The sequence below is a fragment of the Cygnus atratus genome, chromosome Z (assembly GCF_013377495.2).
Source record: "Cygnus atratus isolate AKBS03 ecotype Queensland, Australia chromosome Z, CAtr_DNAZoo_HiC_assembly, whole genome shotgun sequence".
NCBI classification, from domain to species: domain Eukaryota; kingdom Metazoa; phylum Chordata; class Aves; order Anseriformes; family Anatidae; genus Cygnus; species Cygnus atratus.
In genome coordinates this window covers 13,844,677-13,860,118 of record NC_066396.1, presented here as the reverse complement: position 1 = coordinate 13,860,118, position 15,442 = coordinate 13,844,677, and the positions used below count along the sequence as shown (strand labels likewise).

The 15,442-nt window shown below is 37.3% G+C and overlaps 1 protein-coding gene across 1 annotated transcript in view; it reads left to right on the top strand.

Moving 5' to 3' along the window:
- The window catches only part of FYB1 (FYN binding protein 1), a 68,308-nt gene that overhangs the window by 28,001 nt on the left and 24,865 nt on the right, over nt 1–15,442 (top strand).

Genomic DNA, 15,442 nt, shown 5'->3' with positions numbered 1-15,442 from the left:
TCATCCCATAGGGCAAGTTGCCACAAATATGAGCTGTTTCTGAGGTATTCAAAATACGTCCTTGAAAATCTGAGGTTATTAGATAAAAATATAGTTTCCTAAAGTTAGACCCAGAAATCCACTATCTCCTCCTTGAAGAAGAGATGAGTTTTTCAGATGTTCTGCGTGTCCTTAATTTTCCCTTATATCACCTGTTAAAACATTTGGGTCAAGATTTTCTGCCAGTGCATTTTAGGCATTGTTTGATAATTTTAAAAAGCTAAAATCAGTTACTCTTACCTCCAGCTGGAGTAGGTGATGCCAATTGTCATGTTTCTATTACAATTTTTAGTGTACATGAAGGAAGCTTTCTGTTTTTTCTTATAATGCCAGGCACTGGGAACTATGATTGCATATGAAACTGATCATATTTTACAATCAAAGTTTTAAGGTGTATGGGTACAGGTGAATGCAGTGCATCTGAGAGAAGCAATGACAGAAACAAAAAATGTATTTTTCTGTTACATTTTTATTATTATTCGTTTATTTCTGGGTTTTTCTTAGTACACTGTTACCTGCACAGAGATTAGGAAGCGAAGTGTATATCCAGTCCTCACATATATTTTTTTAGTTCAAGTCATTTTAACTAGTTAGGTCCTGCAACAATTTGAGTCAGGTAAAACACACAGCTAAGTAGTTTCTGATAGTGAGGGGCATTTCACAGTACCTACATTAGTCTGCCTTAAGCATCTCTCTTAGATTAATTAAACAGATCAAACTTAGATTCAAATTTCCAATGTAGTGAGTGGGAAAGGGAGAAGCCCAATGAAGTGTTTCAGGGCATTTAAGTTAGATGCCCGATAGAGCTGAGAATAGATGCTCTAAAATACTCCACCCTGTGCATGTGCAATGCATCAGGTACAGTTATGTAATTTACTTGATACAGAATTTGTCCTTGTGTCTTCTGTACTTAGAATGCAACACTGCTTGTGTTTCAGCAGTTTTGTAATACACATAAGAGTAAGCTTCCTGAGACAAAAGACGTTACAAGGTGTTATGACCGGATGAAAAGGCTCAGAGCTGAGTTTCTGTGAACACAAAAAGTCACACCAAAAGCAGAGTGTGCATGAAACTGTATATTCTATTATTATTTTCTCCTACTCAAAAATGAGGAGCATAACATAAATAACATAAAATGTACTGTCTTGTCAAGTTTATATTCCATTTTTCTCCTCTCTCTCCGTATGAGGAATTGTTCTCACAAATGCGTGAACAGGGCCAGGCCCTCGAGTGGTATAAATTTGTTTCTCTCTTTTAAAAGAGGTATGCCAATTTATAACAATTTGAGCAGTCATCCCTTCTTCACAAAGCACTGTTCATCATGACTGTCCTTACTCTAGTGCCCAGAAAAGGTTCAAAATGGAACGATAGTATTTTCAGCAAAGGACAACAGCAAATGTTTTGATTAAACAAAAGCAATATGAGCTTTGCTAGTTAGAACACTGAGAAATCCTGACCAAGGCTGAATCACTCAGAAGTGCAATTATTTTAAAAACATATTTGATAATTTTATTTTAAGTAATTAATGGAGAAAATATCTTGTTATCTTACTATTCAACTTTTTTATTATTATTATTGTTTTCTGCTGCCCATGCAGGTATACTCACAATACATTTTTCACTCTCTTTTTAAAATTGAAGGTTACAAATATTTATTCCACACATTTCAAATGAACTGGTTGTGTGAACGGGGCTATAAGGATAACACCAGAATTTTTGTTGAAAGGAAAATCTCCAGTTGTCACTAACCAGTACTAGGACAGCTACCAGCCTGGGTGAGTTGCAATGGGGAGAGGGACAAAAGATGGAGCTACCCAACGTGGTGGCACAGGTTGTTCTCCAAATATGTTAGAAGATACACACCCAACTTAATACACACACAACTAAACAGAACTGAGTGGTCAGTGATGGTCTTCTCTACTTCACACTCTGAGTCAGGGCAAGAATGAAAGATTTTGAAACCACATCAGTATGAAGCTGTTCATACTGGCCTTGAGCTTTAGCCTTCCCCTGAAGAGTTGGTATGTAGACCTTGATGTTATGCTTGGCTTTAATTAATGAAGCTTATTTCTTTGTGGCCAGAACTTCATGTAGAACAGTTTTGGTGGCGAGACCTTATGTTCTAGCCTAAATCTGAACAACCTTGTTTTCAACTCAGCAACGTTATTTATCACTGCTGGGTTTCCTGGAACATTAAACTTGAATGACAACACATACCTGCTTTGGAAAGGCAGTTAAACTGAATGGCTTTCTATCTCTCTTTTTTTTTTTCTTTAGCTGTCATTTCAAGAGTGAAAGTCATGCCAGGGAGATGACACCCCCGCAGCACAAATTCTTCCTGCTCATTACTTTGTCCTAACAAACAGAAGCTTGCCATAGTTGCTTTATTTTCTGCTGTGATTCAGGGCCTGAGCAAAAAGAACAAGCAAATGGAGAAGGCTTTCCCATCCAGCAACATGGGATTCTGAGATCTAACCTTCTGGGATGATGGGTCTTTTGGTCGTTGTGGTGGTGGTTTTGTTTTTGTTTGGTTTTTTGATCTGTACTAGGGTCAAAGTTTTGTGGTGTCCTTTGTGAAGAGAAGAGCTTCACACATGGCAGTTGATATAATTGTGTTAGGGACATGTGCCTGGGGTGCAGGAAATCTTGCATTGCCTGATTGGAACCCAGAGTTTGACGCTGGAAAAACCTTAGATGCTGGAGGCTGAAGTGCTCACCTCAAATGCAGCAGCCTTATTCTTTTGTGAGGGAAGATTTAAACTGTCCTGTGTAAATAGTAAGGTTTGCTTTGTTTTTGATTAGAAATGTTAATCTCATCCTGAAAAACTTTTCCTGATAACACCCCTGCAGATACAAGTGTGTTGCTGAGGAAATGCTGACTGTCAGTTTGTTGCTACATTCCAGTGAAGACAGGTTTTAATGAATTCCTGCCTCGGCCTGTGAATACATGGCACCCTGGAAAATGTTACCTTTCCTCTGGGGACAGTGACAGGACCCAAAGGAACGTCATGGAGCTGGGAGAGGGGAGGGTCAGGCTGGGTGTTAGGGAAAGGTTCTGCACCCAGAGGGTGGTCGGGCACTGGGACAGGCTCCCAAGGACAGTGGTCATGGCACTGAGCTGCCAGAGTTCAAGTGTTTGGACAATGCTCTCAGACATAGGGTTTGGTTTTTGGGTGCTCCTGTACGGAACCAGGAGTTGGACTCAATGATCCTGCAGGTCCCTTCTAACTTGGGATATTCTGTGATTCCTTGATTCTGAATTCTTGTGTTACATTCCTCTAAAGCTATTCTCCTGAGAGTAGATCAAACTTACATCAACTTGAAATCAATGGGCTGCATGTGCTTTCTAGATTCAGAAGATAATACTAATGATAACATTAATAACATACACCCAAAGTTCAAACAGGGCTTCATTAGGGGAAAAAACAATAAATAAATAAAAGAAGAGAAACAAAGTCATTTTGCTGACACCTTTCCATGTGAGGCCACAACCACACTATTGCTTTCAGAGAACTGCACCTGGGCTGACTTCAGTGTGCTTGTGTGGGTACAGATGGCCAGCCACACAAAGTCCGTTGAAGGCTCAGAGTCCCCAGTGCTCTGAATTCTTCTAGGAAGATTTCAAGCCGTGGTGGGAGAAAGGAAAGGAAACTGTACTGAATCAAGGAGGAAAGAATACATGCAAAACAATTCTCACAGTTTATGGTATGGGTTGCAGTAGTGCCTGCAGCCCCTCTTGAGGGTCTATCCCAAGATGTATTGTGTACCCTGACAGTGACATGGCTTTTTTGATTTGGATAAGACATAAAGAGAGAATAGAGGAATTAAAATTGGAAGTGTGAAGTACAACAAAAATAGCACAGCACTGTTGGCAAAGTAATTAACAAACAAGCACTGCTCCTGTGGACAGTAAGCATCTAACTGTTTTTGCAAAGCCCCTTATAACCAACCAATTGTTGCCCTTATTTGACAGCAAGATGAAACAAAAACTTCCAATGTTATAAAGAATAGGGGATTTTTTTTATCACAGGATGTCACTGCTATTTACGGTAGAATCAGTACTTAAAAGGTCACTGGAGGTTTTCTTTCTTTACTTCAGTGTCAGGTTGGATAAAGTTACACAACAGCTCAGTCATAAGATGTAAGGGGATAATACAAATTGTAATTTGAGATACATAATCTGTTCAGATGGAACTAAAACTAGGCGATATCAAACAATGCAGCTTAGGGTGGAGTGGTGGTAGTGATGTGTAATGATGTGATGCCTCTGCACATAGGAACTATAGCATGCCATAAAACCTTGTACACCTCAGAGAAGTGTCAAAAGATCAGAATAGCATGATAATTATGTGCAAGTTAATGTCTGGATTTTGATATACATAGTTGAAATGTTGAATTCTGAACTATACCAAAAATATTTACTAAAGAAAGAATATTCATGGGGATTTTAAGACCTTCAAGATCTTTTCCCTAGTCTTTTCTTAGATTTCATAGTGTTAATATCTACTGTTATTGATCCATCACAGATTTACCTGAAAACTATGGAAGTGAACTTGAAATTATGATCATACAGGTCTGCCATGAATGTAACTTTGCTAGATCTGCTTGGAATAAAATAAATAAATAAATAAATAAATAAATGGATTAGTAGTTGCATGTAGTTTATAGTGGAAACTAAGTTAAAAACTCTCCAGCTTTCCTCTAAGGACATTTTTCTCTTGCTGTCTCTGTAAATGGGAGAACGCAAAGGATTCTTTCAGCAACATTTAACTGAAATATATTAAATGGCTAAGAAACAGAAGAATCAATTTTTGAAGTTCATAGTTCATGGATCTTCACCTAAATGTCTCCATTTTTGTTTGTGACACTTTATGTGGTATACTCATTACCTTTCATATGATTAGACTGTGGTGAAATTAACAGTAAGATATAGACAGTATATATCATAGTATGAATGGCAAGCACATAATTGTATTTTTCTCATGTATGCACTTACAGTTTATGTATGCATTGTAGAGTCATTTCTGCAGTTGACTGTGCTAAATCTTATAGAGTCAGCTATAATTATTCCTGAGCTGAGACTTCAGTATCTAAGATGCATAATTTAAGATTCTGAGGATAAACCAATGCAGCTATTGATTCTATTGAGGAAACATAATGATCACTTAATAACAATTCCAAATACACATTAACAGTGTGATTCAAATTGTTTTGAGGTCATTTCTGTTTTGAATCAAAGTATATACCTAATATATACTCTGAATTGGTGTGGAAATTGCTAAGGACTGAATGAAACCAAATGATGTGTTGTGATGTATTAGAATCCAGTGTCCACCCTCAAGCAGGGTCAGTGCTGGGTGAGCTCAACACAATGCCTTTAGGATTATACCACATACAAAAAAAGAGTCTTTATGGAAGAGTATTCAGAATATGACTTATAAAGGACAGTTGCTAAGGAAACATGAAAAAGACAGCTAGAACGTCTTTTATCATAGAAAGTGTCAAAGAAAATGGAAACTGCTAGACAGAAAAACAGTAAAACCAATGGAACCAAGTAATTCTCTTTAAGTTATGTTTTCTTTCTTCAGTCTTTGAAATCTTTTTATTTCCTAGACCTATTTGGTTCACATGAGGAAACACTTTTGATGAACCTTCATCATTTGGTTGCATTACGTAGGTAATGGTAGACAAGTTATTATGCTGTAACAAAGTCATGAGTATTCTGAAACATGTCTGTATCCCAGAAAAGTATGAGAATATAAATTATGTTAACAATTTTAAGTGAGAGAAGAATGATATGGACTGGCTGGAAGTTCCCCCACTTATTATGTTGGTATGTATTTTGCTCAAAATCTGCTTTATAACTAATTGTAGCAATTAAGTATATCGAAAATATCACATTAATTCATAGGCAGCTTTATGGTAAAGCTGGAAATAGAGACTTTTTTTTTTTCCCCAGATATACAAAAATATGCATGTGGTCATGAAGCTTTGAACATGTCGCTGATACAATTATTGGAAAATGTGTTTTGAAGTGTAAAGTTCTCACATTTAGCTAGACCCAAACATCTGCTTTGTATTTCATTTACAAGAACATTTGGCATATACTTCTCATATCTTTGAACTCTGACATGTTCTGAAGTTTGTCTTTGGGCTGGAAAGTCTTAATTTCTTTGTATTGTTTTAATAATATTTCCCTGGAGGTTTGCAGATATAAAGCATAAGTAGTATGTTCCATTCTATCCTGTTATTTTCTAGACCTGTTTTGGTTGACATGAAGAAATATTTTCTATGAACCTTCATCATTTGATCATATTATGTAAGTCACAGTGCACAACTTAATAACTTCATCATAAAAGTTTGATTTTCTGCACTGCTGACCACTTCTGAGCTTTGAATTAAGTTTTTCAAAACAACTTTCTCAAAAGCACAGAATACGTTTCCTAGTTCCATCGTAGAGAAATATTTGTTTTCCTGTATGTGGCACAGGGCTGATTAGTATTATTTCTCTTTTTTTGGAACATTAGTTGTAGCACTCAGAGGGAGAATTGGGGTCAAATATGCTTTTCTACAATCCTTCCTTGAAAAAAAAAAAAAAAAATCAGACATAAAACAGTTAGCAAGTTATGTGCTGTTGTGAGAGTACTTAACAGTAGTTGATATTTATTTTATTAAATACCCAGTTTTAAAAGTGTTTTGGATTATCTAAATATCCTTCTAAGTATGAAAAAAAAAAGTGTAGTGTGTCTTTTTTTTTTTCCCCTTGCATGAGAAATAGCTTAATTACGAAATGGTGCTTAACTTTGGCTGACTTGGTCTCTGTAAGGAACAGGAATTAAGTAGTTTTTTTGCGTACATGTGAAAAAGTTTTTGGTAATGTCTACAGTTATTCTTCTGAGCAATAATTTGTTCTATCTTGCCTGTCTACCACACTCCTAAATTCCCCCGATGGTGAAGTCACTAATAGAATAATGTGAAGATCTAAGTCTTAGTCCAAGCCCAGTGTAAGGCCATGCAGACAAGAAGCACCTGTTATTTCAAGCAGCTGCAGCCAGTTTGAGGTGAAAGCAGCTGCTTAAGCTGAAAGCAGCTGTTTATGTTTAAGGTGGGTGATAGATTCTGCAGTCCAGTTCTGCCAAATGGTATGTTCCAGGATATCAGTGTCAAAGAAAGGCACGTAGATCTCCTACTTTCTCTTAGATATTGCCAGGTTGGAGGTTTCACAAACTGATGTCTGGGATAGGGGACAGTATCTGATTAACATTGATTCTATAGCTTCTTTGAAAATGTCCATCATTATATATTTAATCCAGCAATGGCTTAACCTCGGCTAGCTGCCAGGTGCCCACACAGATGCTCTCTCAACCTCAGCAGAACAAGGGGAGAAAATGAGATGAAAGAGTTTATAGACTAAGATAATAACAGTGAGATTGCTCACCAGTTACTGTCACAAGCAAAACAGACTCAGCATGAGGAAGATTAATTGAATTTACTGCCAATTAAAAATAGTGTAGGATAGTAAGAAAAAAAAAAAGCTAAAAACCTTTCCCGACCACCTTTCTTCCCAGGCTCAACTTCATTCCTGACTCTCCTACCTCGTCCCCACCCCGAGCAGTGCAGGGGGATTGGGAATGGGAAACGGGGAATCAGAGCTGTGGTCAGTCCCTGACGCTTCATTTCCGCTGCTGCTTCACAGTCACTCCCTGCCCCTGCTCCACGCGGGGTCCCTCCCACGGGATGCCGTCCTTCCCGAACTGAGCCTGCGGGGGCTGCCCACAGGCAGCAGCTCTTCAAGAACTGCTCCCACACGGCTCCGTACCACGGGGTCCATCCCCCAGGAGCAAACTGCTCCAGCACGGGTCCCCCACGGGTGGGTGGCAGCTCCCCCCAGATCTCCTGTTCCTGCGTGGGCTCCTCTCCACGGGCTGCAGCCCTGGCATGGGGCCTGCTCCTGCGGGGGCTCTCCATTGGCTGCAGCATAGATATTTGCTCCAATGTAGTGTTCCATGGGCTGTAGGGGAACAGCCTGCTCCACCATGGTCTTCTCCATATGGGCTGCAAGAGGACCTTCTCCCCTCCTTTTTCACAGACCTTGGTGTCAGATGAGTTGTTTCTCTTGCATTTTTCTCTGTCCTCTCTCTCACTGCTGCTGCACAGTATTTTTTTTTACCCTTTCTTAAATATGTTATCACAGAGGTTACACAACTATTTCTGATGGGCTCAGCTTTGGCCAATGGTGGGTTCCTTTTTGAGTTGGCTGGACCAGGTTGTCTTTGACACGGGGTAGCTCCTAGACTCCTCTCAGAGAGGCCACATCTGTAGCCCCCACCCACTGCCACCAAAACCCTGTTATGTAAACAAAATACAAAGCTTTCTTTGTATTGTTTCATATTTGTCCTTCTAAAGGCACACAGAAAACTTTTTACTAAGAATATCGATTTTTACTGCCAAGCGTTTTATTTTTATTAAATATTCTGTCAAGATCACAGAGAAAAGAAAAAAGAAAGGAAAAAGAAAAGAAATTTAATATTTTTTATTAAAAACAAGTCAAAACTAAACTGAAGACTCAGATTTTACATTTTTATGACATACTTTTGCAAATCTACTTTGACTTGAAAAACCAACATGAACTTTTTTTTCTTCTCAAATTTTCAGAAAAAGATCCTGTAGCATTTAATCAGATGTAGAAGAATGTGGCTGTTTGCATTTAATGCAGAATTATATATGGCCTTTCATTAAAACTGGCATGAGATCTTTTCTTGGGTGATACAGGCTTACAAACTTATATAGCTCATATTTTGAAAGATGGTTACTTCTCATGCTTCAAATCTTCCATCTCCAATTTGAGATACCTCCAGTATCTTACATTTTTGAAAGATAATTTTCCTCAAGTCCTTTATATCTGGATTCTGAAAATCGTATTAACTTAAAGTTTATTTAGTCATCCAAATATTTAATTGTAGGAATCCACTAGTCATTCTCGAATACTTTGATAATAATTATTGAATTCTAAAGTGATAATTCAATACTGATAAAGACAAACAAAAATAGAAGTATTTCATAGTAAAGATGTTAGGAAGCTTTGTGATTTAAAAAAAAAAAAAAAGATATTCTAACAATTAGTATCCTAAACGATTCATTTTATTAAAGGACATTTTTGATGTCATTAATTTCCACCCAAAACTCAACCTTCCTGAAATGTATGCATTTGAAACAATGATATTCCTTGTTTGCAGATCTTGAAGGGAAAACATGCAAAAATCCCTGGCTTTGAATGTGAGGTTTTGTAGCATGGGAATTTTTTATGCAATTGATTCATTATATAGACTATCAGTGTTTATATTCCTTTAACTAATTTTTAAATAGAACTGAATACTATATATGATGTAAGCATTTTCACATTGAACAATGGGTTGATGAAATAGTTTACCCCTTCATCAGTTGTTTATTTGGAAAATAAGTAGTCATATTTTAAGTAATTTTTTTCCAGCACATTTTCTTTTATTTGCCTTTGCATCCAAGTATTTCAAATATGAGTGGTTTACTGAAGATTTATTTTATACTATTGCTATCTTATGTCCTTCATCTCTGAATACTTCTCATTGTTTTTGTTTTTGTTTTTTTCCTGCATAAGAAATGACTTCTATATGATATAAAAATAACTGGCTTGGGTTTGTAAATATTTCTCATTAAAATAATATGAAGAATTTAAAAGTAACCATGAAAGGTTTTTCATCAAGCAACAAAAAGTTTAACCTACAGTTCAAAGGAGAATCAATTTTGGTTCCCCTTTAGATAAGGATATGCTTCTGCATAAGATTACACATCAGTTGTTTGAAATCACTTTCCTCATGCCAATCAGCTCTGCCCAGAAAAAGCATTCTAAATATCTAACCTCATAGTCTCCAGAAGGCTCAGTCCTCCAAGCTTTTATATAGCATAGTGCTTCAGGTGAGGCCTGAAGGTTTTCTTTTGGGAGTAAGACAGCATGAATGTTTAATAACAACTGTTCAAATATCAACTTTAAATGTAGATTTTTCTGGTGTTGTTTATATTTTACCTGTTTGTCTCTACATGCTCACATAGAATGGGATACATCATCTGCCAGGTATGTGGTCTGAGATTTAGTCATTCTGAGAATGTAAGAATAGGTGTTGTGTTATCTGAAAAAAAAAAAAAAAAAAAACTTGAAGTAGTCTGTGCATCTGCTCTGGAAACACAATTTACCAATTGAGATCAATGAGATGTTCTGCTTGAAAAAAAGGCATAAATTCTCCATCTGTTCCGATCATGTTGTTCACGATGTATGAGCAAATATCAGCAAAGTTATCTTAAAATAGATGGAGATCTGTGCTAGGTATCCATTTTCCCCTTTTCCCTTCCTCCAGAATTCCCCTTTTGTGGAGGTGATTTCCATTATATAAAGCTGAAAAAGCACGCTTACCATCTGATGGGAAGAAACTCAGAGGAGCTGAGGACAACAAAAGAAAAAAAAAAATTGTACCCAGGCATTCATTTAAGTTGGACCTGGACTCAGGGAGGGCAATAATAAAAACTGTTCTGTGGTCTTTGTTTTCAGGGCATGAGCAGTGTCTCCAGTAATCTTAGTGTCTCTACTGTTAGAGCATATCTGACAACATCACATCAAAAACACTGAGCTTCAGTAATGTTGCAAGTGTACCTGTTTACTCTGAGCAGCTCCAAAGTAGCATAATTTTGAAACCTGAAAAAATGGCTTGTATCTAAATGAATATGCAAGTTAGGGAAGCAGAGCAAAGAACAGCTCTCTGCAGATTATGAATAAAGTAGGAAGTGGGTGATCAGCTGCTGCAAATGTTGTTGCAGGTTCTTAGTAAATTCTCTGTAAGGCCCAGAAAGCTTCCCAGATCTTGCATGTAGAAATGGTGACGTGTTTTGCAGTAAAATTGAAAAACAATATTGCACTTGCAAAATAGATCAAAAGCATTTTGTTTTATAAAATAAATGTTTCATTCAAAATGCAAAACTTTTGACCAGCAGTATAACTGCTTGAAAAATCCTGAAGTCCTTTTTCATTTAAGAAAAAAAATCATCATTAAATTGAGTGGTGTAAAATTCCAGGCATTTTTCTTGCAGAATGTATGGAGTCCCCTTGCAGTAGCTGATATTGTCAGGTTTTCTTTACATTAATAAAGCCAGAGGAGGGTGACACCTCATCAGTAGCTCACCGCATCAGGCGTCAAAGGGAACAAAGTCTTTACAAAGGATGTATTCTAGACTAGAGGAAGAGAAAGATGGTCTGTTTGTTAGGATATGAAGTGGAAAAAAAATACTCAGTTTTTTCCCCTGTATGTACAAGAGAATGCCTTGCTAGGAAAGGTATTTTCTTTAGTATATATATTATTATATTTATGGTGAAGTAGGTGAGATGAGAGTGAACTTGAAATGGAAGTTAGTGTGGTGTACATGTATGGTTTCAGTTTTGTTTCATATGCAATCTTCAACTAGAAATGTCTGGATTGAGGCAATAGATGGCCTTTATACTACAGCCTGATACCTTCAGTATAATTCAGAGTTAAGTCCTTTCAGTTAAGATTACAAAACATCATCCTGGGCAACCTGCCTTAGGTGTCCCTGCTTGAGTCCCTTCCAACCTCAGCCATTCTGTGATTCTGTGAAGATGACTGTGTAGAAAATGGAGGCTGGGCTAATGCATTTGAAAGAGATTGTATTGTGAGGAAATACGTTTCAGCTGTTCTCAGCTAACTGGAATTTCTTAAGCATTAATGACTTTGGGAACAGGTATACATTACTGCTACAGTCTAGCCAAGGTGTGAGAAAAATATGAATAGCTGAAGCCAGGTCATCACCTGCCAGATTGGGATAGCTTCCTACTCCGTGGGTGATGATCAGAACCATTATTTCTCATTGTTGCCAATTAATAACTTAGTGCCAAGGAATCACATACTATTGTAATACAGAATTTATCAGCAATTTATGCCTTCAACCAATAGGTGTTGAACTGCAGGTGTGAGTGATTAAACGTGTTTTGTTGTTGTTGTTTGACTGCCTCTGTTCTGGTCAGTTTGATAGTTAGATACTATTCTTCATCTGTGTGCCAATCTCTCATCCAAGAAATGAGACATCCTGGTATTTAGGGAGACAATAAATAAAGACATGTCAGTTCAGCTTTGTCAGCACTGGAGCCTATATCATCATTGTACATGAGTACAATTTATCTTATGAATCTGAAAAGGAGTGGGGAGAACTGGTTCTTGCTGAATTACTGATTCCCATCAGATTTCTGTCCCACCTCCGTGCTGCTTGTTGCATGCATGGTAAGGACTCCAGGCACTGCTGGAATTTCCCACCAGGTTCTGCTACTCATTTCTGGTATTGGTACCTCAAGACTGAGTAAGGCAGTATTTCAGAACAGTTACAGAAGGTTTTTAACAAGGTGAGAGTGGATATGTTTTTTTAATCCTAGCTTGAAACTTGTATGTGTCCACATAGAGTTCATCTGTTCCAAATGGTTGGGTTTATTTGTTTGTTTGTTTGCCTGTTTGTTTGTTTGCCTGTTTGTTTGGCTAGTTTCTCTTTGAGTTCACACAGGAAAAGTGTGGAAATTACTGAGACCTGCTATAATTCAGTTTGTTTTCTGCGGTTGTTGAACACAATATCTGGACACAAAGGGAAGATGGGTTCTTTCTCTAGATGTTGTCTTAGCTACTGAAGATATGCCAGTGTTTCTCACAAGCCAGGAATAGGAAGGGTCAAAGTCACAAGTTTTACATCAAGACAAATTCAGTGTCCTGAACTTCCTGATGAACAAACACTGCAGGAATGCAGGTGACCTCTGGGTTGCTACATGTATAGAAGTTGTTTGTGAAGGCCCCCCAGGCACACAGGAGAACTGCTTACAATGTTTTGTGCACAGTCCTGGTGTGAGTGCTAAAGCTCTAAGGACAATTAAAGAAAGTTAGTATCACAATTAGCAGAAATATTTGTTACTCTTTATGGACAGTTTGTATGGCAGGTTTCTCTTAGCTGCTTTACAGCTGCACAGATTTTGAGGAACTCTTTCTTTTTGATCCATTCTTTCAGTTCTTTGTTAAAAGGTTTGGTTTCTCCACCTGTTTCTTCAGTGCCAAATAGCATGTGAAAAAACTGAGAGACCCAAGAAAAGAGAAGAGGCTATTTGGAAACTGAAGCGGTAGTGGCGAAAGCTATCTTGCAGTGATGGTCTGTCACCCTGTTTCTGGTGGTGAGAGTGCTTTGGGTACATGTAAAGCCAGAATGTAGTTTCAATTTATTTTCTCATTCTGAGTGTCCAGAGCTGACTTCAGTTCCACTACCAGCACAGAACCTTCCCGGGCACTCAGAGTAGCAAGCCTATAAGGCACAAGAAGCGGGAACTGGGATCAAAATGAAATGCTCAATTAAAACAAGAAACAAAACACTACTAAAACATCATGATAGCTGTGTCTCTGTGAGCCTGATTGTAACAGCCTTTTCATACTGAATGTTGCCTTCCTATCTAACTCACCCCATTATTTTCAATATTAGAATTAAAACATTTTACACCCACAGCAGTTTCAGTGTAAGTGAAGGTAATTACACCTCTAAAGGCAGGCAAGAGTCAGTTCTATAGTTAGAAAAAAAAAAGAAAAAAAGAAAAAAAAGGACAGAAAAAAAAACGTTTCCATTATCATGATGATCATTCAGTTATTGCTAGATTCTAGCAATGTACATAGATAGAAAGGGACAGGTGTTCAGCCTTTATACTTAAAAATAAGGACTTAATCTAAAATACATATGTTGTCCTTTCCTGGCTCTGTTTCCTATTGTTTGGATTTGGCTTTTATGAGACAACAGATGAGAGAAGTATTATGCACAGGGACTTGGGCAGAATTTTTGGTTTAGTCCTACAACCTAATCACAATGAAGTAATACTGTATGATGATATAATGCATGCATGCTATCATGCACGCGATTTTTGTGCATATGTGCAACACTGTATTATGGCAACACATATATATCCGTGGAAAAGCTGATACGGGATTCACTATTAAAACACAAAAATTTGAGAGTGCAATTAATACCAGTTAACATGGCTTTTATGAAAACATAAAAGCCTTTTATTTCTGCCTTCATTCCTTGGTTAGAATCTGCTTGAAAGAATTCTACTGCAAATAAATGCTTAGATTGTCAGTGCTATTCATCTTTATCAGGGAATTTGGAACATTAAGAGATTATAGCTGATAAAGTCTGTATGAATAAAGACTCTGAAGAGTTAAATAAGAACATGCACTCCTCAGAGATCAGATACAAGGAGGACGTGATCATTTGTAATCTTGGCTTAATTAAACAGTGTTTGACTTTATGCAAATGCAAATTCATGTAGAATAAACAAACGGAAACCATACCTGCAAAATGTGGTAGTGTAATGCCTTGGAAAAAAAATCGAAACATCAGAGAGGATAAACATCTTTACAGTTAAGTAAGGAAAATGTTGTGGCAGAAAGATCTAATGCACAATGATTTTGAGACTGTAACCCTAATTTTTTGGAGTTTTACCTTTAAGAAGTCTTCATACAGTCATATAGTTTGGGAAAAAAAGCTTTTGCTAATGGTCTTTAGTTTGATATTCATCTGTTTGCATTCCAAAATAAGAACATTAGAAAGTGCTTCCTTAAAGTTGCTGGCCTTTAAGCACATTTTTTCTTGCCTTCTGCACCATGGAAATGGGGAGAGGAAAAACAAAACAAAACAAAAAACTTTTATCTTTGCCCAAGACTTAGGTTTTGTTGTTATTGTTGTTTTGATTTCCCTCAGTCTTATCATCTTTGACAAAACAACCTCATTTTTTTCAATATCTCCTGGAATTTGTGTTTTCTGAACCTCTAACTATTCTCTGTACCTCTAACCATTCTCTCTGTTCTTTGGGTTCTCTCCGGTTGGCACACATTATCACTGCTATAAGCCTCCTCAATACTAAGTGAAAGGATTATTTCATATTATTTTGGGGCTAGCTTTTTAAATAAAATTATACTTTTGTGTTTAAAGTTTTATGATCTCACATATTTTAATCTCATCATCTCTTAAATATTAATGGACTGATTCTGGGCTATGAACTTTTCTTTAAAAATACCAATGGATTCACCTGTGTAATCAGCACTATTGGGACTTTTAGTATTTTGCTGTTTAAGTAATGGTGGAACTTAACTCATTTCAGAATTACTGTCATTGGCCTGTACATTGATGAGTTGCTCCAAGGAGCCATGAAGCCCATTTATCCATGAACTTTTGAGTTCCTTGTTAGTAAGCACAAAAATGTCAAGGCTTGGTATTTTCCATCTAATTTCTGTGTGACATGCAAGAGGACCTTCTAAGCTATTGATTCCCCTTCTCCTCTGTACCCCAAG